This window comes from Pseudophryne corroboree, chromosome 7 (assembly GCF_028390025.1).
Source record: "Pseudophryne corroboree isolate aPseCor3 chromosome 7, aPseCor3.hap2, whole genome shotgun sequence".
Classification (NCBI taxonomy): Eukaryota; Metazoa; Chordata; class Amphibia; order Anura; family Myobatrachidae; genus Pseudophryne; species Pseudophryne corroboree.
In genome coordinates this window covers 124,134,222-124,154,466 of record NC_086450.1, presented here as the reverse complement: position 1 = coordinate 124,154,466, position 20,245 = coordinate 124,134,222, and the positions used below count along the sequence as shown (strand labels likewise).

Here is a 20,245-nt window from a genome sequence, read left to right as displayed (position 1 = left end):
CCTGGCGTAATGTGTAAAAATGGGCTCTGTATGGCGTAATGTGTAAAAAGGTGGCTCTGTCTGGTATAATGTGTAAAAAGGGGCTCTGTCTGCAGTAATGTGTAAAAGGAGTTCTGTCTGGCATAATGTGTAAAAGGGGCCTCTGTCTGGCGTAATGTGTAAAAACGGGCTCTGTCTGGCGTAATGTGTAAAAAGGGGGCTCTGTCTGTCGTAATGTGTAAAAAGGGGCTCTGTCTGGAGTATTGTGTAAAAGGAGTTCTGTCTGGCATAATGTGTAAAAGGGGCCTCTGTCTGGCGTAATGTGTAAAAAGGGGTCTCTGTCTGTCGTAATGTGTAAAAAGGTGCTCTGTCTGGAGTAATGTGTAAAATGAGTTCTGTCTGGCGTAATGTGTTAACAGGGGCTCTGTCTGGCGTAATGTGTAAAAGGGGGCACTGTCTGGTGTAATGTGTAAAAGGGGCTCTATCTGGCGTTGTGTGTAAAAGGGGGCTTTGTCTGGTGCAATGTGTAAAAGGAGGCTCTGTCTGGTGTAATATATAAAAGGGGACTCTGGCGTAATGTGTAAAAGGGGGCTTTACCTGGAGTAATGTGTATAAGTGGCATTACTGTGTTGAGTAATTTGAATAATGGAGACTACTGTGCAGCTTAATATGAATTGGTATTGTTTTTTGACACACCCCTTCCCCATGAAGCCACATCCCTGTAATTTTTGCATGCGCCTTCAAACCCACAACCTCAGTGCTGTGAGGCAGTAATGCTAACCATTATACCATCCTAACCCACAATAACATTATCATCAAGTGTTTAGTTACTGTTTTCAGCAAAGAAGTTATCTGGGAGTTGATGTTTGACAGTCTATAAAAGATTCTTAGCAGCAGGTCTTCTAAGTACAGGTTTACAATTAAACAAAATAGGTACTGTAAATGCATTTTATTGTGGATACATACAGTATGACGCAGTGATGTGCGGTGGGGTGAGGCAGGTGAGGCAGAGCCTTTCCTGTCATACTTACGTTTGTACCAGAGTTTTGATTGTATAAAGTATATGAAAAATACAAAGAATATGTTTGAAATATCTTCTTTGCATTATTCTAATCATTTTTATAGCCAAAACTCTGGAGTAAAAAGTCTATGGCAGGTGAGGCAGTGCCTCATCTACTTATCTTTTCTGCACATCTCTGATCAAATCTCACCACATTTCCAGGAGTTTATACTGCTGTACCCAGAGCCGGCCCTAACCTATATGATGCCCTAGGCAAGATTTTGGCTGGTGCCCCCTAACACCACCACTGGTTCCACCTCTGACAGTGCACCCATTTCCCAGCACCATCACCCCTCACCCATAACAGTCCTTATTTTGGTGTTTGTAGCCCCTATATTTTAAATAGGAATAGTTTGCACATTTAGCGCACAGCCCAAAAAGGGTGGTGTTTTTGCTGGCAAGGGGCATGGCCACACAATAGTACCCCCAATTCAAATTATGCCACACAGTAGTGCAACTTTATTCACATTTGATCATGCGATAGTGTCCATAATTCACATTACATCCCACAGTAGTATCACTTTACCTTATAAACGTTACTCCTCACAGTAGAGCTCTTTATTCACATTGCATCACACTGAATTGCTCCTTATTTACATTACACCACACCCTATTGCTCTTTATTCACATTAGACGACACAGTAATGCCCTTTCTATACGCAACGCCACATAGTAGAGCACCTTATACACATAATGCCACACATTAGTAATGCATTTATACACATAATGCCACACAGTAATGCCCCTTACACATGAGACACATTAATGTCCTTATAAACATAATGCGCCTTACACATTATGACAACCTTTATTAATGCCCTTATACACATAATGTCCCTTACACATATGCCGCACATTATTAATGCCCTTATACACATAATGACACACATAGTGACCCCTACACATTTGCTGCACATTATTAGTGCCCCTATACACATAATGACACACATACAGTAGTACCCTGTTACACATATGCCGCACATTATTAATGCCCTTATACACATAATGACACACATAGTGCCCCTTACACATATGTTGCACATTATTAATGCATTTTTACATGACACACATAATGCTCCTTACACATATTCCGAACACTACTGCACAACCAACCCACTCACATGCACGCAGCACTCACACTTCCACTAACACTGTGACCTCTGCCTCTGCTTGGATACAAATGTGTCCTCATAAATCTTGCCTCAATGCCAACGTTGGGCACCTTTTTTCTTTATTAAAATGCATCTTATTTGCATTGCCATGTAGCTAGGATGCACAAGCAGCTTCTGCTGATTAAAATTATATGCAGCATGCCAATATACTGTGTGAGACTGTGGCTGTATCTGCAAATGAAATGCTACACACAGAATATAGGCATGCCGCATATCACTTTAATCAGCAGAAGCTGCTGATGCCCCCAGGCATATCAAATGCCCTAGGCAATTGCCTAGTTTGCCTATGCCTATGGCCGGCTCTGGCTGTACCTGTGTATAATGCCCAGATGTACCCTTTGGTTCATATTTTGTGTGTAAATCTGGTGCTAGCTAGTGCCACTTTAGCCTTTTAGCTCACCGCACGTCCCTGGTATGACGATGACTGCAGTCACCTCACTGTGATTGTAACTTTGCATCCTCTATTTCCCATGAGAAATATACTTGAGAATTTCCTATAGAAAAGAGCAAACAAGGCGTGTCAACACATTTACTTAGTAACAGTAGATAAGATGGAAAAGATGTAACGTGTACTTGTTATTTTCCTTGTGTAGCATTCACTTCAAGTTCACATTGGATATTTATAAATAAAATATGCATTTCCATACTCATCTCCTAGATCACAGTGAATACAGTATGTTATTTCTCTTTAAATAATTATTGCAATTTTTGGCTTCAATGGAATTTTTTGGACAGGCAGCACATCCATAACAAACGCATACATCCAGAAATCTGAGGTTCTATTTTGCGCTGACAGGACCTTGGAAGGCTTGATTGCCCCCCTCTCTCTTACCAACCTGTGTCTGAAGACATCAGAGTTGTACTGTACCTCCTTATTCATGTTAATGGGAAATTCACAGAGGTAATGCAGTCACAAAACAGATTTGTGTTTGAAAGAAGCCAGCCTTTATAGACAGTGCAGCATTGGAACTTTGTGATCGTTAGGAGAAACACCCATCCCCGGGTAACCTGAGATGTGCATAACTTATTAAATGTTTATAACATAGGGAATCACAGATCCTATTTAATGACCCATAAATAATAACACCAGGACCAGATTAGAACTAAATAGCAGCCAGTGTCGAATTGGGGCATAAAGGGCCCATCAGGGGAATGCAGCTGTAAGGGCCTTTCATAAAGGGGTGTATCCCGCCACCACAGAGAGGTGCGGCTGACCATTAGAGAGGACATAGCCTGCAGACAATATGAATACTACCTTGGCCTATATATATATATATATATATATATATATACCTCCCAACTGTCCTGATTTATGCAGGACAGTCCCGTATTTTGGTACTGTTCCGCTGTCCCACCCGTGGGCCGCAGTGTCCCGCGGTGGGTGCGGGCAGTTGGGAGGCTCCTGTCACTCGCTGCGTCTGTTCACGGGACACAGGACTAGAGGCATGCCAGCAGCTCACAGAGCGCCGGGCAGGGGATGGAAAACCAGCCCGGGAAATGTATGGAAGCAGCCCTAATAGTGGTGTGGTCTGTTGAGGGGGTGGAGATTTTTGAAGGAAGCGGGATCCCTCCTTATAGGGCCTGATTCGGAGTTGACAGTTGCAGCCTTCCTTTGCGTCTTTTGCTGCAGTTACGTCTGTGACAGGTTGCTAATGTGGGAGGAAGATAGTGGTAATCTGACACATACACAGCAATGGGACAGAGAAAAAAACAGGGCAGGGGGTACAAGGAGAGTGATATATTAGGGGAAAATGGTTACAGTGACAGAACAGTAACACGTACAGGATGAGGACACCGTGACAGGACAAGGGAAGACAGACTGGCCCTGGGACAGTGATAGGATGGGAGAGGGGGAGGCAGAGGCTCTTTTTAGGACAAGAGAACAAAGGGAAAGTGACATATATAGAAACAGGAGACGTGTGTTAAGTATGCTATGAAAACGTGAAACAGATAAAAGCATCTGATAAAAGACAGCTGAACAATGGGACACAGGGACAGTGACACAGAACAATGGGGACACAGGGATAGTGACACAGAACAATGGGGACACAGGGACGGGTTCACTTACAGAAAAATGGGGATGAAGAGACAGTGACAGTGACACTTACAGAAAAATGGGGGCACAGGGACAGTGACCATTATAGAATAAAGGGGACGCAGGAACAGTGACACTTTCAGAAAAATGGGGACGGAGGGACAGTGACACTTAAGGCCCGTATTCATGAACCGCTCAGCACACATCTCTCCCACCGCTCAGCACAGCGCGATGTGTGCTGAGCGTGCGAGGGGAGACGGGGGGGCCGCTCATTTCACTCAGCGGGTGAAATGAGCGACCTGCTAGTTTGGCCTGCACGGCAGGCCAATCTAGCACCAGCTATAGCAATGCGCGGAGCTGCGTATCGCTATTGCTGTGGGGGGTACACACTAAGCAATCCTGTCAATCACTCCCCGATCAGCAGTGCAACTGAAAAGCGCCGCTAGACCTTGTGTGAAACTGCAAAGTTTTGTGAAATAACTTCGCGCATGTGTACTGCGGCCCATACGCATGCGCAGAAATGCCGATTTTTTTACCTAATCGCTACACTGCGACCGAAAGCAGCTAGCGAACAACTCGGAATGAGGGCCTCTAACACACACATGCTCACATGCAAGGCACTCTAACACACATACAAGCTCACACGCAAGGCACTCTAAAGGGCCTCATACACTACAACGATTTTGCACGATTTCATGCGATTTCAACCTTTCGGGCTAATTTATCTTATGAAAAGTGTCAAATTGTATGTGTTTTTCATCCAATCCGATCCGATGCGCGACCCCGTGAGCATCAGATCGGAGCCCCTAGGTCGTTGGTGCTGCACTAATGATGTATTGGAATTGGATGGAAACGAGTGTTTTTTGTGCATGTGATATATCGCATGCGATGTATCACAGGGAAGTTTGACTGGCATTCTCAGGACACTCTCAGCCCCCCTAGCCCTCTAATGGTGCCCATACACTTGTGAGATAATTGGTGCTAACCTTCGATTTCAACCTCATCTGTGAGAGAAATCGAAGGATTGTATGCACATTTTAGGTATCTTGAGATGCGATGCGCGGGCACGCCGCTCAAATGTCGCGTCTCAAGATATTATGTGCTACATTTAATATCTCTCGCATCGCTGTGTGATCGCATGTGGTTTTAAAACCACATGAGATATATCGCACTGCAATGTGCAATAGGCACCCGCCAGGAGCAGCCAGAGGCAGCTCCCACTCGGCGGTGACGTGCCGATCACGTGATTACCATGCAATCTATTGCATGATCGCATGGTAATCACTTTGGCAGCCCAGGTGCGATGCCCCACGATGTTGCGTCGCGGGACATCACATAAGTGTATGGGCACCGTAAATCAGCCCATCAGATATATCTTATGGTACAATTGTATGCTATACGATATATCACATGCGATTTATAGCGGCTTCATCAATCGCATGCGATATATCTTATGCAAAAATAGCACAAAAGTACCAAATCGTGTTGAATCACTCCTGGGAAGGTCCCATCGGGAGTTCAAGGGAAATTGCATCCGACTTCAGCCTCAGACATATCGTTATAGTGTATGGGGCCCTTAACACATAGACACACAAGCTCACATGAAGGTCATATACAGAAACAGCACATAGACACATGTTTCCATACACTCTCTCTTACAGTACCTTATTTAAGGGCCCCATACACTAGAAACGATATGTCTGAAGCTGAAGTCGGTATTCGATATCCCTTGAACTCCCCCGGGAACTTACTGGGAGTGATTCTATACGATTTTGTACTTTTGTGCTATTTTTTGCATAAGATATATCTCATGCGATTGATCAAGCCGCAATAAATCGCATGCTATATGGCGTATGGCATACAATTGTACCATAAGATATATCTGATGGGCTGGATTAGAGGGCTAGGGGGGCTGGGCCAAATAGGCATATAAATAGCATGATTAGTGAGGCTGGTTTATAACTTTCACATTGCTATCCTGTTCTGTGATGGATTCCTCCAGGTACCAACTTTTGTTAGCCTATGGCTATATGAAGCTGAAACTTAACATGGATCTGAAACGGAAGAGGGTGAGGTCTGTTTGGAGCAAGGAGTGGCTGCTGAAGAGGGGGACTCTCTCTCACATGTCTCTCCTGACTGAGATTAAGAACAACAATCCTGAAGATTATCGCAACTACCTGCGAATTGATGACGCTACTTTCCAGGTGTTGCTGGGCCTGGTGACTCCCTACATTGAGAGGCAGGACACCAAGATGCGGAGGGCCATCCCTGCTGAGGAGAGGCTGACTGCTACTCTGTGGTACCTGGCTACAGGGTGGTCACTGGAGAATCTGAAGTCCGCGACCCTATTCCCCCCCAGGCTTTGGGTCGGATCATCCCTGACACCTGCAAGGCCTTCGTCCAGGTGCTGTAGGACCAGTATTTAAAGGTAAAGAAAATACGCACCACACCTGTTTAGTTTAACTGGTTGTTTATAGGAAAAAAATAAAAATAAAATATATATATATTTTTTTTATTTTAATTATTATTATTTTTTTAAGAACTGTGCAATGTGTTGCCAACATGGCATAGAGTAATGACATTCCAATTGTGTTTAATAAGCAAATCAATAAAATATTTAAACAACAGTTTATTAAGGTTAAAGTCCTAAGATGGAGGGCTATATGGTGTTTTGGTCACAGATTTGAATTGGAGAATACACACATGCTGTACAGTGCAGAATAAATAGTCCTGGCCCCATTATTATGCACCTACAGCATGCGTGTATCCACCGCCAAAAATCTGCCCCAAAACACCATATAGCATATACCACCATATTTATTGGGAATTATAAGATGCCTACAAAAATTCAAACTGAGGCATGTCCTCCTCTGCCTCCAGCATAACAGAGTATATGCCTGAGGAGTAGGTGGGTGGGAGAGTAGGCTGGGGTTGGGTAGGCGGAATAGCCTGGCTTTGGTTGGGTGGAATAGGCTGGGATTGGGTGAGAGGAGCAGTGAAAGGAAGGCCATCACAAATATATTTATTTTAATTTAATTGGCTATTACGCGCCTTGGTGAGCATTTCAAAATTGAGGAGCTCGATGCGCCCAATTTGATTATCGGGCAGGATGTGCATTGCGCAGGCCATAGATTCTCCAAATTTGGAGAAGCTGTCGGGGGGCTGGGCCAGTCTCAGTTTAATTTGTTTAAATATTACATCTTCTTCTTCCTCCTGCCTGGTGTGCCTTTTCTTCCGGGTTCTTTTCTGGGATGCTTGGGGTTCGTAAGGTGGAGCAGCTGGTGCTGCAGGGGTATCCTTTGCAATAGGCGCCTCAGGTACAGACGGAACAGGGGTCTGGGAGTCCTCTGTGTCAGCGATTAGGCTGAGGTCCGGGGTGGTTGGAATCTCCGTGTCTTGAGTTTCACTCTGTAGTGGATAAAAAAAATACACTGTTTAAATACATCTCCTATATATTTGCCTACATCTGTGACTCTGTGCCTACCCGTAATGCTGGGTGGAGTCACAGGCCTGTCTGGGGCGGAGCCACCTGCTACTGGGAACCAGCATTGGACGGACACCCCACTGAGCAAGGTAGCACACACCCTTCCCTTGCTTTCACCACCACAAACAGACACTAACCCACTACACCCACACTCCGTTAACCCCCCTCCCTAGCTCCCACCTGCAGCTTCTCAACGGCCGCAGCATGGGACACACCCGCACACCCCTCCCCGACCCAACACACGCAGCCTCCACTTACTTAAGGTGTTTGGGAGGCCTGTCAGATAGGGGGACGTATGGGGAGCGGGGGACGGCAGCGGCCGGTTACTAGCAATAAAACCCCATTTAAAAATCACACAGGGAGCCCACAGTGATTGTCCTGCGGATCCGTCACTGGATCCGCTGTCAATCACTGTTGTGGGTGCGGCGGAGGTGCGACGGTCGGCGTGGGTGCGGCCGGCGTGGGTGCGGCCAGCGGGGGTACGGCCGCCGGGGGTGCGACCGACGGGGATGCGGCCGCCCTGGTTGCGGCGGGGCGGCCGCCGTCAGTGCGGCCGCAGGTGCAGAGTTGGAGCAGCGGAGCGGTAACCCATTTCAAAAATGGCGCCTCCGCGTCATTTTTGAAATTTAAGATGGCCGCCGCGAGCCAATCACGGCTCGCTGCGTCATCGCTCCGCCCCCTCTGGCTGACTTATATAAGTCAGCGCGAGGGAGCGGCCGTCAGTCCGACGGCGGAGGAGGAGCAGAGAAGAGCTCCTGAGGGAAGAAGACGCCGGAAGTCCTGGATGGGCGGCGGCTATGCAAAAGAGCTTAGCAGCCGCCGCCCACCAGGTGAAGACGCTGGAAGCCCTGGGGAAGGCGGCGGCCATGCAAAAGAGCTTTAAGGCCGCCGCCTCCCAGGTGAAGACTTCGGAGAACGACGCTGGAAGCCCTGGGGAGGTGGCGCCCCCCCAGGTGAAGACGCCTGAAGCCCTGGGGAAGCGGCGGCCAAGCAAAAGAGCTTAAAGGCCGCCGACCCCAGGTGAAGACCCTGTGTAATAAAACTTATTTGTCAAGACTGTGGTGTTTTTATTTTAATATTTTCTTTACAGGTGGCCACCAGGTGCCAGCGGCCCATTTAGGTCCGGGCATGCTGGCACTTGTGGTTCTCCAAGTGCCAGCATGCTGGGACAGGCTTGCTGGGACCTGTAGGCCACCTGTAAAGAACAATATTACACTTCTTTACAGGCGGACTACAGGTGCCAGTGGGCCCATTATGTCCGGGCATGCTGGCACTTGTGGTTCTCCAAGTGCCAGCATGCTGGGACAGGCTTGCTGGGATCTGTAGCCCACCTGTAAAGAACAATTTTACCAATGAACCCCGCACCCACTGCCACCAGGGGTGCGGGGCATAGCACTGGGCTATCAGCCCAGTGCTGGTTATTGCTCGGGAGGGGGACCCCATGTTTATTTTATGGGGTCCCCACTTCTGAGGAATTCCAGTCCTGGGCTGACTAGCTTGGGGGGGTTGATTAATGCTATGGCAGGGGGACCCCATACCGAGTGTCTCCCCTGCTATGGCATTACCCCTCCCTGGCTGGTTCTGCCTGGTGCTGGTTTTATGAATAAAAATTCCCTTCCCCTCTATGGGGGGGGGGGGGGGGAGGTTACCTGCTTGTGCCTCCCCAGCCACTGACCTCACCTCACCCCACTGCTCAACAGCAACCTCCTCCACTATCTCTGCTGCCGCCACACGCAAAGCCCAAGCACCAAGACCCGCAGCACGGGACACACCCGCACCACCCACCAAGACCCAACACACGCAGCCTCCACTTACTCCCCTCCCCAGCTCTCGCCTCTAACATGAAGCAGTAAACGCCACCCGCAACTACCAGCGCTGCCGGACTCCAACACCCTCCCTCTACAGCAACCTCCTCCACTATCTCTGCAGCCGCCACACGCAAACCCCAGGCTTCTCATCACCCGCAGCACAGGAGCAGCCCGCAACCCCCACCCCACTACCAACACACCTACCCTGCCCTAAACCCCCTCCCCAGCTCAAACCTCCAGCCCCTGTACGGGAGCAGCCCCCACACCCAACATCCACCCTCCACTAACCCCCCTCCACACCTCCCACCTCTCACACGCACCACCCACCACATCCATCCTCCACTAACCCCCCTCCCCAGCTTCCACCTCCAGCCTGGCATAACCCACAGCACGGGGGCAGCATGCACGCCACAAATCCACCCACTCACCACATCCAGCCTCTGCTACCCACCCTCCCCAGCTACCACCTCTATCCTCTCATGACCCAGCGCAAGAGGCCCCACCGCACCCCACAACCCCAACCCACCTCATCCACCCTCTCATCTGCCGCAGCATGCAAACAGCCTGCAACCCCCACACCAATCCACAATATGGAGCCTCCAATAACCCCCCTCCCCAGCTGCCCACTCTCACACACACCCCCTACACCAATTTACCACATCCAGCCTACAATAACCACCCTCCCCAACTACCTCCTACTGCCTCTCAACAGCCCCAGTACGGGAGCCACCCGCACCTCAAACCACCACACCCACGCTGTCTATGCCCAACACACTTTAACCACTTTTTAACACACACATTCTACCAAATCATTGCCTTTGCAAACCACAGCTAACACAATTTTCAGACACTATCCTCTACAATATACCCTCTTCCCTAACAACAGTCTACTGTCCACCCTTGCTACACTCCTCACCACACTGCATGTAACTAACATAATGCTACCATACGCAGTACCCCTGTATTTACACTCTCCTACAGAACATGAGTATCCCTTCACTAACACCCTGCCTTTTTATTACATAGATATTGTAAACACATGAACACTCTGCATAAACTATCTACCCAACACTTTCCACTCTTTACACTGTAAAGCCAACCAAAATAAATAGCCACTCCTTCACTTTCCCCTCAACTATACAAAAAACATTACACCCTACGCTACCCTATTTACTTCCCAACAAACTGTGTGTCTATATCCTCTTCCAAATGCACTCACAATACCTATCCCCTTACATCTCCATCATTTCTATATAGCGTTCCACACCAACTTCTTTGGATTTCACACCATTACTATTCTTTACTACCAGCTTATTTTACTATCTATATATTCCACATTAACCCTTCTTCCAACCATTAACAAACATTACATAAATACACTTTCCATACATTTGCCTCTCCTTCACCCAACTTACTCAACTCAAATAACTATCACCAGTAACCCTTTTTATGTACACTACACTAGATTGCTATGAATTTGGATGAGGATCCCGTCTTACGAAAAAAAACGCAAAAACAAAGAGCGCCAAGCAAGATGGCGAGCCAAATAAAGCCAAGCCTCACAAGCCACATTTTCTGCACCGACGCCAGTACCTCCCCAAACACATAATATCCAAAACATCCAACAAGCAACAACGCACAAAAAAGCCAAAGCTGCATCTCAACAAGCCAGACTCCTAAAACAGACATTGGAGACAACCAAACTAAAAAAAAAAAACCATGCAGACTCTCAACGCCTTCGCCGTCACAACCAAACATATACACAGGGTCAGTCACGGAGAACTAAAGATGCACTCAATCACAAACGTAGACTCCAAGAAGAAACACTGGAACAATCCACAGTACGCCGCAATGCACATGCTAATTCTCAGCAGCGGAGCCTTGCTACCCAATCTGTTAGCAAAACTAAAGCAAGACGTTTAGCAGATGCACAACACCATCTCACAATTCAAAAGCAAAACACACACATTCTACATAATTTATTTTATTTATTATTTATTAACAGTTTCTTATATAGCGCAGCAAATTCCGTTGCGCTTTACAATTTGAAATAACAATAACAAACTGGGTGATAACAGTCATAGAGGTAGGAAGGCCCTGCTCGCAAGCTTACAATCTATAGGGAAATAGGCATATGTACACAAGGAAAGGTGCTATCTATTGCATAGAATGAACAGACATGTGAGGATATGTGTGGACTGTACAGAGTGGATGTAATTTGATAGGAAGGTTTATGAAAGTTATGTGGGCGGTTCAGGAATTTGATACGCTTGCCTAAAGAGGTGAGTTTTGAGGGAACGCTTGAAGGTTTGGAGACTGGAGGAGAGTCTTATTGTGCGTGGTAGGGCATTCCACAGAGTGGGTGCAGCCCGATGAAAGTCCTGCAGTCGTGAGTGGGAGCGAGTAATGAGTGTGGATGAGAGACGCAGGTCTTGTGAAGAGCGAAGAGGTCGGGTTGGGAGATATTTTGTGATAAGCGAAGTGATGTACGTTGGTGTAGTTTGGTCAATGGCCTTGTGTGTGAGTAAAAGTATTTTATATTGAATGCGGTACATAATGTGGACATACCTTTACAAGACCAGCAAGTTACCACACACACTTGCGGACCATTCAACATCATGTGCCAGTTCTGTGGATTTCGAAATTTTCTAGCAGAGCGTCCATCAGATTTTAAATTCACAAGCTGCTGCCGCAAAGGCAAACTTCAGTTGCCAAAACCACAAGACATAAATGGAGTGCATTTACACTATCCACAGTTTCTATGCAACTTACTATCGGACACAACTGACCCCAACCACAATCATTTCCGTGACAATATCCGATCTTATAACAGTGCTGTTTCCTTTGCATCAATGGGAGCAAAAATTGTTAGTTTACAAGGAAAAGGCCCTTACGTGTTCAAAGTACACGGCCAGACATATCATCGCACTTCCCACCTACAGCCTGTTAATAATCATACACCCCAATTCGCACAACTATACGTTATGGACAGCACACAAGCAGCTAACTTTCGGGAGGAACATGTCGCCAATGATGACTGTCGGCCCAACATCATGGACACCATTGACCGTTTTTTTCGCACACACAATCGCCTTGCTCATAGCTACCAGCTTATTCGGAACATTCATAAACAACAGGTCCAACTTGCTGCTGAAACAGGACAACAGGTTCCAGTCGTTAGCATGGCCCTCAGACGGGATCACCACTCAGATTACAGACGATACAACAAACCCACATCCAACGAAGTTGCAATGATCTTTGTCAACAAAGATGGAGAACCACCATTCCATCGCGACATCAGAATATATCCAATAAATCCTGACGATCCAAACCAACCATTTATTAACCTTAACATTCTAAGCCCAAACATGGATCCTATGACATATGCTCTTCTTTTCCCTTATGGCGAACCTGGCTGGCAACTTAATTGGCACTGTGCTTCTTATAATGGAGCACAACTCAATCCAAAACGCACCTATGTTACCATGTTGCAGTACAAAGCCGCCTTAACAGCCATTAGAGATGAATTCAGCCCCATAATGTATGCGGGAAAATTAACACAACAGTGGTTAGTCGATTCCTATCTGCAGGTAGAGGCTAATAGATTAAACTACATTCGACACAATCAAAAACGCTTGCGAGCAGAACAGTATCAGGAATTAGCTGACCACGTTGCAAACATGGCAGACCATAATCACATTGCCGCTGGGGTTCCCATCATTCTACCATCTACCTTTGAAGGTTCACCAAGACATATGCGCGAACGTTGCTGTGACGCCATGTCCATTTTTGCAAAATGGGGAGCTCCAGATGTTTTTGTTACTTTCACCGCTAATCCAACTTGGCCCAAAATAATTGACAACTTAAGGCCAGGCGAACACACTTCAGATAGACCTGACTTAGTTGCACGCGTGTTCAAAATTAAACTCGATGCACTCATTGATGACCTAACCAAACATAGCCTTTTTGGACAGGCACAAGCCTTTGTCTATACCATTGAGTTTCAGAAAAGAGGCCTTCCACACGCTCACATACTGCTTGCACTGAGAGCAGAGGACAAATTTACCACTGCTGAAAAAATTGATAAAATTGTTTCTGCAGAAATACCCCATGTGGGACATCTACTTTTGCGGCAAATCATAACCCGCTGCATGCTACATGGTCCATGCGGCACAAACTATCCACGCGCACCCTGTATGCAAAATGGCAAATGTACCAAGCAATTCCCAAAAGATTTTAATGACAACACCCTCATACACCGTAATACATATCCTGTATACCGACGTCGCCCTACAGAAACAGTAGAGGTTCGGGGCGTACTTATGTCTAATCAAAATGTGGTACCATACAATCCATACTTAGCCCTAAAGTACAACGCACACATAAACGTGGAAGTGTGCACTTCACTGTACGCTATCAAGTACATCTACAAGTACATTTTTAAGGGCTTTGATTGTGCAAATGTGGTCATAACACCAAATGGTCAGCCAGAGCAACAATACAATGAAATACAAAATTTCATTGACTGCCGCTATGTAAGCCCTCCAGAAGCTATTTGGCGATTAAGAGAATATGTCATGCACGATCGCTCACACACTGTAATAAGACTTCCAGTACATCTACCTCACCAGCAAACAATCATCGTTGAACACGGTCATGAGGAAGAAGCCCTCCTTGCAGCCCGAACAGGCAGAACAAAACTAGAATCTTGGTTTGCACTAAATGAACATGATCTACATGCACACCGATGGCTGTACACAGAAATACCACATTACTACGTTTATACACGTGGTAATTGGGAAAACAGAAAACGAGGAGGTGATAACATTGTTGCCAGAATGTACACCGTCAATGTGAAAAATGAAGAACGCTTCTACCTACGCATTTTACTTCTACATGTTCCCGGTGCAATCAGTTTCCAGGCATTGCGCACAGTCAATAATGTTGTGTGTGAAACCTTTAAAACAGCAGCTTTTGCACAAGGACTACTTGCATCCGATGACGAATGGCATCACTGTTTAAACGATGCAGCCACTTACCTTATGGCTAAACAGTTAAGGGAAATGTTCGCATACATCTGCTGCTTTTGTCAGCCTGCTCAACCACTCAGATTGTGGGAAAATCACATAATTGATCTGACTGTTGACTTAATGCAACACAATTCTGAAAACATTGCCCAAAACAACGCACTACATGACATCAACACAATCCTTCAACAACATGGATTATCCTGTTCTGTGCTTGGCTTGCCAACTCCTACTGGAAATGCACCAGCACAACAAAAATATAATCTCATTGAGGAAGCACACGAAGCTCAGAGACTCATAGCAATGCTCAACAACCAGCAGTTACATGCATTCAACACAATTATCATGGCAGCGGATAACAGCCATGTTACCAACCATTGTTTTTATCTGGATGGGCCCGGGGGCTCAGGTAAAACATTCCTGTACACCACACTCATAGCATACATACGAGGAAACGGACAAATTGTATTGCCATTTGCAACCACTGGCATTGCAGCTACCTTACTCAAAGGAGGACGCACTGTTCACAGTGGCTTTAAACTTCCTGTCCCACTTCTTGATACCTCTGTTTCTTCACTGCGCCTAACTTCACCAGAAGCTGATGTATTACGTAAATCAACCCTCATCATAATTGACGAAATTACTATGCTTCCAAAACATGGATTACGCTGTATTGACACACTCCTGCGTGACATCATGAACATCAACACACCATTTGGAAACAAAATCATCATTTTGGGAGGAGATTTTCGACAAACACTTCCTGTTGTTGCCCGAGGAACCCAAACCGATATTCTAGAATGCTGCATTAAAGCAAGTCACCTGTGGAAACATTTCACTCATCTCACTCTTACTACCAACATGCGCACCGAAGGACAAGTTGAACACAATAAATGGCTTCTACAAGTTGGTATGGGATTGGGAACTCAACACCAATATCCAATTTCACCGACAATACCACCATTCTAATACCACAACATATGGTCACAACAGACGATCTAATAGAAACCATTTTTAAAAATGCAAGCCATATGTCAGAGGAGGACCTAGCAAAACGAGTCATTATTGCACCCACAAACGCTCACACTCTCGACATTAACCGCAAGATTATTGATTTACTAGGAGAACATGGCACCATTTATTACAGTGCGGATTCTGTTGTCACTGAAGATCCAAACGATACTTTAAACTTACCCATTGAATTTCTCCACAGCCAAACACCTTCAGGAATGCCTCTTAAAAAAAGGCGTTATTATAATGCTTTTACGCAACCTTAACGCACTGAAGGGATTATGTAACGGAACACGCCTAATTGTCGAAAAACTAGAACATCACTTCATAACGTGCAGAATTCTATCAGAGTGCAACAGAGGCGACGTTGTATTTATTCCACGAATTGATTTAGCTGGCAATGATACGACATTACCATTTATCCTACACCGTAGGCAGTTTCCCGTCATTCCCGCATACGCAATCACCATAAACAAATCTCAAGGACAAACTTTTGATCACGTTGGCATTCTTCTTCAAACAACAGTTTTCTCACATGGACAACTGTATGTTGCATTATCACGCTCTCGCAACGAACATCACGTCAAACTAGACATTACACCAACTGACCAACAAGGACAGCTCCTGGGTGACGACCGTCACTTTACAAAAAATGTTGTTTTCAATCAAGTGTTTCCAATGTAAAACATGCCTTCACATACTTTACCGACTCAAAGCGTTTTCATTTACATTTCATTCCCATCCTAATTCTCTACATCGTATCCTACACACACTCACAACCCCCTACACACCATTCACCATCACATTTCCCTTTTGCCAAACAACATTTAACCAACATCAAAACCAACAGTCCACCACAATACATTTGACAACTACTATTCTACACCTTAACCTTTATATAGGGGTTACGGGGGCGTAGCCCCTTACGACGGTGTGAAGAGCGCCCGCAGGGCGCGATGAATCACCTAGTGTTTTAATATTTGTTTTCTTTTTTTTAGAGCTCCCTGCAAGCACATCTGAATGGCAAGCCTTGGCAGAGGAGTGTGCCACCACCTGGCATTTCCCTAACTGCGGGGGAGCAATAGATGGCAAGCACCTCCGCATCAACCCTCCTTCCAACAGCGGATCCCTTTATTATAATTATAAAGGGTATTTCAGCATCATGCTGATGGCAGTGGTGAATGCCAATTATGAATTTATCTTCATTGACGTTGGCAAAAACGGACGTGCATCAGACGGGGGCTCGCTGAAGAATACCACCTTCTACAAGAGGCTCGCCGCAAAAACCCTGAATTTGCCATATAGGGAGGAAACCAAGCAGGGCCTCAATTTGTTTTTTGTTTACGTGGCTGATGAGGCATTTGCACGCCACGAGAACATTATGAATATTATGTTGAGGAACTTTAAAAAAAATAAAATGAAGATATACCAGAGATGTTTCACCCTCTTCAGGCTGTGGTGTTGCAGTCCTAGGGAGGGAGGGAGGAGAAACCTGATGGGTAGGCTCCTGGTCTAAAAAAAACTCCAGTAAGGGGTTGTACCAGAGTGAGAGCTTGTAAACCTGGGTGGAACCAGCTCCAGACCTTTTGGACTGTTCCATCTTTTTGTGTTCTTTCAGGAACACAGGTTGTCATTCTGAGTTGATCGCAGCCAGCATTTTTTTGCTGCTGCTGCGATCAACTAGTACACGCCTATGGGGGGGTGTATTTTAGCTTCGCAGGGCTGCGATCGCTTGTGCAGCCCTGCTAAGGTAAAAAAATTTCAAACAAAACTAGACTAGGCCTATACCTACTTACCCTGTGCAATGGATCCAGCAATGCTGGGGCCGGCTTTGACGTCAGACATCTGCCCTCTGCTCTCCTGGACACGCTGGTGTTTTACTCGCGACTCCCCGAAAACGGCTCCAAATGGTCCGTATCCACCCTGGAACGCCTTCTTCCTGTCAATCTTCTTTGCGGTCGGCTCTGCGACAGCTTCCATAGGCAGCCGCGACGTAACCCGCAACATCGCACACTGCGGCCGCCGTGCATACGCAATCCGCACCCGTTCGCACCGCAGTGATAAACTGCTGCGTGCGAATGGGTCGGAATGTCCCCCACAGTCCTCAGGTTTTGGATTTTTTTCTTAACCCAGTCCTTGTCTGTAATGGAGTAAAAGGGCCGGCTGAAATCCACTAGTTACTCCAAGGCTGCATTCCGCTGCATCTTGTCTGAGTACCCCTTCGCTTTCACCTTCCATAGACATTCATGGCTATGGTACATGTCAAGGAGGCCGGTGACAAAATCTATGTCTTTATCCAGAAACATATCTATAAGGAAAAAAAAGTTGAACAAAAATGGTTATATATTTTCTGTTTCAAAATGGTTTTACGTAAGGTTAAAAATATACTTTAGAAATGTTTTCATATATGGTTAAATTTGGATAATATATGTTTTTAAAATAAAGCTGTTTTTTTGAAAAAAGTTTCCTCATTAAGCAAACATCAATAGTACAGCATTGGGGTACAGTGGCGGGGAAAACTCATACCCATAAGGGGGTTAAATTCACTTTGAGGCCACAGAAACACATGGTACAGTGGTGGGGAAAACTCATAGCCATAAGGGGGTTAAATTCACTTTGGGGCCACAGAAACACATTATACAGCATTGGGGTACAGTGTGATTATTAATACATTGGTGGACAGTGTATACATTGGTGGGCAGTGTGATTATACATTGGTGAACAGTGTATACATTGGTGGACAGTGTATACATTGGTGGGCAGTGTAATTGTACATTGGTGGACAGTGTATACATCGGTGGACAGTGTGGTTATACATTGGTGGACACTGTATACATTGGTGGACAGTGTGATTATTACTACATTGGTGGACAGTGTGATCATAGGCACCGATTCCGTGGGTGCTCCCAGGTCTAAGCACCCACGAAAACTGATGAGCACCCACAGGCGTGTGCACACAATCCATGCCTGCCGCGGCCGCTTAGCCCCCGCCAGGTCTCAAGGGTCAGAGCTGGATTAAGGGCCCTCCAGGTAGATCGGAGGTCCGATAGGTGCTCCCGGCGTCTCACCCATAGGTTGCCTTGGCAACCTAACAGCCACGCCCTGTGCCCCCTCTCCAATTGCCTCCAGACGGATGGCCAGGAGCATGACTGGTCCACCTTGTCCATGGCAGTCCCCTTCATGCCGGCCAGAGGTGAGGGGTACTGGGGTGGTGCACCTCTCTCTTAGGCTTTGCTGAGCAGCAGCCTAGAGGGAAGTGCCAGCTTGTGCTGCAGAATAGAATGGAAAGACATCGCTGCTACTGCTGCTGTGTTCTGCACTATGGGATCGCTCTATAGTGCAGAGGACAATAATTAAAACCCTCCCAGCAAGTGGATGATTCACTTCAGTCATTTCCTCTGAAGACACGCCGGTGGCCCCGGTTATACAGGTCCCTCTGATGCTGCAATGTCCTCATCACAGCACATTAATAAGAGGAAGACACATCAGGCAGATAGAGACAGGCTGCTGTGAGAGGAGACAGCTGGGTAACCGTAGATGAGACAGGTTGTAAAATGATATGTAGCTGGGTAACTGTGGCAGCATTGTAAACAACCATGGATCCCAGAGCATGAAACCCCTGGCAATGAGCAAGACACCCAGAGCATGAAACCCCTGGCAACGAGCATGACACCAAGTGCATGAAACCCATGGCAATGAGCAAGACACCCAGCCCATGAAACCCCTGGCAACGAGCATGACACCCAGCCCATGAAACCCCTGGCAACGAGCATGACACCAAGCGCATGAAACCCCTGGCAATAAGCATAACACCCAGCACGTGAAACCCTTGGCAATGAGCAAGTAATTTAAAAGTCATTAGAAGCTTTACTGTAGGGCATAATGCTTCATTGCGGTGTATGGCATAATATGGTGCAAGGGGCATTACTGTGTGGGGCATAATATGGTAGAATTAATTATTTTCCTTGTGGTGGCTGAGGTCTGTTGGTGCAGGGTCAAAAACTGGGGTGTAAGATAGTCTTTTCCTGCAAGACCACACCCATTTAGCAAGACCATGCCCATTTTAGCGAGGCCATGCCCCCTCGCTGGCAAGTGTCACATGCTTGAGCACCCACCAGCAAAAACATAAATCAGCCCCTCTCAGTGTGATTATTGGTGGACAGTGTAATTATACATTGGTGGACATTGTATACATTGGTGGACAGAGTGATTATTACTAAATTGGTTGACACATCCGATTTTTCACTTTTCATCTGATTTATCGGATAAAATCGGGCATTATCATTGCAGTCTCGGAGCTGGGCCGGCCCCTGGATCTGCAGCCACATCTCCCTCCCAATGCTGAGCCAGAGCCTGTGCAGCTCTTCCCCCTGCTGAGCCTATGTAGCCCCACCCCCTGCTGAGTCCCCGACTGCCCTCCCAGTAACCACAGGAGCTACACTACAGCATCTACAGCTTACAGCTAGCGGCACCCAGAAAGTGTGCGGCTGCCTGCCACCCAGCCAGCAGTATGAGCGGCCCAACTGAGCTGTCTATGGAACCGTCTCACCGGAAACTAACCCAGTGGCCCAATCCGCCCCTTGCGCCAGGCATGCCCCCTCAGTGATGAAAACGGGGCATTGCTCAATCTGGCTTCTATGGGTTGCAGCCAAAGCAGTCCATAGAAGCT

At 46.6% G+C, this 20,245-nt stretch overlaps 1 long non-coding RNA gene across 3 annotated transcripts in view; it reads right to left on the bottom strand.

Moving 5' to 3' along the window:
• Window positions 1–6,717: 6,717 nt before the first annotated feature.
• The window catches only part of LOC134943447 (uncharacterized), a 31,917-nt gene continuing 18,389 nt past the window's right edge, over window positions 6,718–20,245 (bottom strand). For all 3 annotated transcript variants that reach the window (XR_010181542.1, XR_010181540.1, XR_010181541.1), the window contains 2 exons: window positions 17,373–17,884; window positions 6,718–7,654 (listed from right to left, as the gene is read on the bottom strand). This is a non-coding gene — a long non-coding RNA (uncharacterized LOC134943447). The remainder of the gene's footprint in view (window positions 7,655–17,372; window positions 17,885–20,245) is intronic.